Below are 4,486 nucleotides of genomic sequence, written 5' to 3' on the forward strand. Positions count from 1 at the left end.
AGGACTTTGCAATGTTAACACAGCAGAAGTCAGACATATGTATAAGTGTAGTGAAATGAAAACAGCATTATTGAGTCATATGAATGCCTCACTTTTATTCCAACACAGTTAAAGACTCGGGATAAAAGTTTTACACCTGGTGTTTTACATGGCAATTTTACACACACGAACTTTTTGCCGACACTACTACCACCTACATAAGTAAGCTTTTCCTGTGTTACTTTCAAGTACTGCACTTAAGCTATTACTGATTTAACTGGGAGATCTGTACTTCCCACTTTCATATCAACAGCCTCAAAATGCATGTTACAGGTCAGTGTCACACCAAGATTGTGGAGAAAGGGGGGGGGGGGGGCGGCATGTCACTCTCCAACTAGTGTTTACCAGTAAATAAGTGGCGGAAAATTACGGGTATAGGACGGCTTAAACATGTGGAAAATGAGATTTTCATTATTCACTCACTGTATTTAACATTTATTATTCCTTTAAAATTGCATAACAACTTCAATAAAACACAGTTTAATCACTCATCTGCACACTTATTTCACAATTATGTCACTTTTAAACTGCAAATCCTCTAAGAGCTGTCTTGAATCTTCACAAGTCTCTCTCAACAGCCTTGATGTGGATAAATACGTACAGCAACCAGTATTCAAGAGTCAAAACTGTGTCTGCAAAATCACAAGGATTATTAAACAATTTTTGCTGTCACTAATTACAAGAAATATAATTGACAGAGTAGATTGCTAATATTTGCTGTCATGGAAGCCACACAATGGGGTATATTTCACATTTGCAAGAACGATTTCACTGAAGTAATTAAGTCCATCGAAACACTTAGAAACTAACTTCTCGTCTGACGAAAACGGTCTAAAGACGCAGTGGCAATTTCTCCAGATCTGGTGACAATGATATTTTGAGTTATCAATTTACTGAGTGACTGAAAAGTAGTTCGGGTACCTGTGAACATAACAATATGTTAGAATTCATTTTCTAAACACGAACTATTAAGCTACTGTATGGCTACTTACATATTAATTACAGTATTAATATGTTCACAGTTGTTTCTTTAATACATAATTAAAGCCAACGGAAGAACAAACGCAAAACTTACTTACCAATGACAGGTTTGTTGAGATGCAATTTTCTGTGTGGGCAGATGTAACTTTTTCATATGGTGGTGAGTCGCAGAAATCGCAGGAGTCACAGAAATCGCAGAAGTCACAGAAATCGCAGAAGTAGCAGAAATCGCAGAAGTTACAGAAATCGCAGAAGTAGCAGAAGTCACAGAAATCGCGGAAGTAGCAGAAATCGCAGAAATAGCAGTGGAGGAGGGATACACGACCTGCGTTCCTTAGCTGCGACTCTTAACTGCGACAAATCACAGTTAAGAATAACAGATACTGAAAAGTAGCATTCACAGAAATCACTGATATCGGAAAATCGCAGTTAACTTCATCACTAACGAGTAATATTACGGCCCACGAACTTCGTTTGTTCGTTCCGACTTCCAAGCTTCCTTTGTTCACAATCACACGCATCCTCCACTTGACTGCCATCTGGCGGTCGTAATCAATCGGCACGACTCGGCATGATTCGGAAGTTAGCTTCGAAGCATAGCGTACTAAGAATCGATGAACCGTTGGAACTTGTAATCGTCAAGACTCGGAAACTCGCAATCGTTCTTACGATTCTTTTGAACGACGATTCGTCCGTATTACGATTCGATTCTTACGATTCTTTATTTAGAGTCGTTCAAATGAACGACTCATTCACGAATCGCCACAACTCTAGTAGTAATAGGTCGCCCAGGATACGGTGGCCGATGCCTAGTGACCAGTTTTCATCCTGAGCGCTGGACGAGTTCATTCGTTTGTTCACGAGAGGAGGCCGACAGGTGTTTGTCACCTTTCGGATGGTCGGCGATAGCAGAATCGACGCGCCCTCCTTGCAATCTTTCCAACGGTTTTACAGAAATTATTCGTTAAAAACATAATTTTTACTATGCTTGTTGTTTTATATTTCAGGTTCTTTATGATGCACCCATCGTTTCGTTGATGGTCATAGTTACTGTGATATTTACGTAGATTGAGACACTGCGCGAAATTCGAAAAAGATTGCAATGAAAAATGGGGATCGCTATGATTTTACGTTTGGTGTATATTACTTAATATGTTTCTGTGTATGATATTTAGCTAACATGTTGAAGTTTTCGTTAGATTTGTGCGGAGGTCACTATTTGTCACCAGTCTCGAGAAAATTGATCGGATGTAGTGGACTCATTTGCTATCGCACCATGCCAGCGATTAAGTCCCATTGAAATATCCACAACATTCCACATAATTCCTAAAAGGTCTGAGGTATTGAAATGAGATTCTGGCAAATGATAGCGCATGAAGACGAGTGTGTTTTGCTGTATGGTTATTATGCAAAACTTCATTATCTACCATGTTCTTCCACTAACTACAGACTTTCCCAATGAAGGAATATAAATTTTAAGGGCCATCTATAGCTGGTCAAACGAAAAATACTACAGGTCTAAAAACAAAATACGTGAAGTCATTACATGTTTATTTTGTACCGAGGAAGTGCTTTTTCATAAGATGTTGGCCTTACTTTTCCTGAGTCCCTCACTTAATAAACTTAAAAAACCACTGTTTCGAGATTTTTCTCACGTCTGCGTCTGCACAATATGTTAGAGAGATGTCACTGCGTAAACTCCTCTGTGTTTTGCCAAAGAAGCAAGTTTTAACTTGACAACAAGAGAATTGGGTAGACTGTACTCAAAATCGCCACTCATGACCCTTCCCTGAAAGCTACAAATGGTTAACAAGCCAGGAGAAAATAAATCGCTGCATTTTCAGCGGAATTTTTTTAGATGCTAATCATAGCAAAGATGACAGATCTTTTTGAATGGTCAACATGCAGGTGTTGGCATGGGGTGCTCCACATAATTTTTACAAAAAAAAAAAAAAAAAATGAGGATAGGCTTCAGTTTAGAGTGGCACTTTCCCTCCAGCATTCGACAACTCTCCTACAGCGCCTGCCCGGAACACCCGCCTCTACCATTCTCCCAACGAGTGTCCTGGCGACTGCGACACCTATCGGTCGGTATTCTGAACAGACTCTACATGTGACAGCTGCATTCAGTGGATATACGGTTATAAAAGTTTGTGCATAGTGAGTGAGAGTATATGAAAATCTCACACGTGGTTTTGAAGGCCAAATATAACATTGTGGATTGAATGAACTGACATCGGTAGGGACAGGTGAATCATCGAGTATAATGAAGTCACACAAGTCCTGCTGCGCTTTCAACTTTTCCCCCTACGACTGTTAACACGCAGGTTGCAGTGATTGCAGGACACTGTGGTTGGTAGGTGCGCAGGCGTGGGCAGAGCGGTAGTCGCGGGGGTTGTGGGCAGGTGCTGTAGGGGAACGCTAAGGACTGGAGGGGAAGTGCTGTTTAAAATAAGCAGTAGCTTACTAAAAGCACATCCTTGGCACAAAACAATCGTGTAATATCTTCAATTATGTTGTTCCAAAACCGGTCGTATTTCTCGTTTCACCGGCTATGGGTGGCGCCAAAAAATTACATTCTTTCATCAAAAAAGTCTGTAGTTAGTGTATTCACACAGTGGATAATGAAGTTTTGCATAATGACCATATGGTAAAACACTCTCCTCTTTATGTGTAATCATTTGCCAAAATCTCATTTCGATATCTCAAACCATTTACGAAATGCGAGGAATATTGTGGATATTTCATTCTGTCCTTATCACTGGTGGGCGTGGCCGCAAATAAGTGCGCTACGTCAGATCAATTTTCTCGAGATTGGTGACAGATATAGATCTCCAATCAAGTCTAAAGAAAATGTCGATGTGTCAACTAAATTTCGTATTCAGCAACACATTATGTAATATGCACCAAATGCAAAATCATAGTGCCCCCCATATTTCATTGAAATTCTTTCGAATTCAGCGCAATGTGCTACTTCGGTGTAAATATCACAAAAACTGTGACCATTAACGAAATGATGGGCAAATCTTCATGGAACCTGATATATATAGCTATAAGAAACATGATTTTTTTTCAGAGTAGTTTCTGTAAAATCGTTCGAGAAAGATTGCAGGGCGTGCGCCTCGATTCTGTCATCGCTGACTGACCGAAAGATGGCAAACACCGTCGAATGAACTCATCCAGCTTTTTGGACGAAAATTGGTCACTGAGCATCGGCCAGTTTATCCTGCGTGGACCCTTAAGAGTTCGTCCGCATTAAATCTGTGCGTACTCGCCATGTGCCAACCACACTCAGTCGATACACAACTTCACTCTATGGCGGCTGTTCGCTGCTGATCGCAGGGTACTCAATGTGTACGAGAACACCACGAATACGATTCGTCCAGTGGCTACCTTCAAACTGATGGCTAACATGGCAAACACTAGGAAGTCGAAACGAAAAGTGCATTGATGGGTGAGAGATTTA

At 40.5% G+C, this 4,486-nt stretch overlaps 1 long non-coding RNA gene across 1 annotated transcript; it reads right to left on the minus strand.

Annotated features, from left to right (window-relative positions):
• Positions 1 to 439: 439 nt before the first annotated feature.
• On the minus strand, positions 440 to 1,506 carry LOC126271969 (uncharacterized). Its single transcript, XR_007549160.1, has 3 exons — positions 1,119 to 1,506; positions 850 to 960; positions 440 to 671 (listed from the first exon to the last, which is right to left on the minus strand). It is a non-coding gene; the product is annotated as an uncharacterized LOC126271969 (long non-coding RNA).
• Between the last annotated feature and the right edge of the window lie 2,980 nt (positions 1,507 to 4,486).

Source organism: Schistocerca gregaria, chromosome 5, assembly GCF_023897955.1.
Source record: "Schistocerca gregaria isolate iqSchGreg1 chromosome 5, iqSchGreg1.2, whole genome shotgun sequence".
Lineage (NCBI taxonomy): Eukaryota > Metazoa > Arthropoda > Insecta > Orthoptera > Acrididae > Schistocerca > Schistocerca gregaria.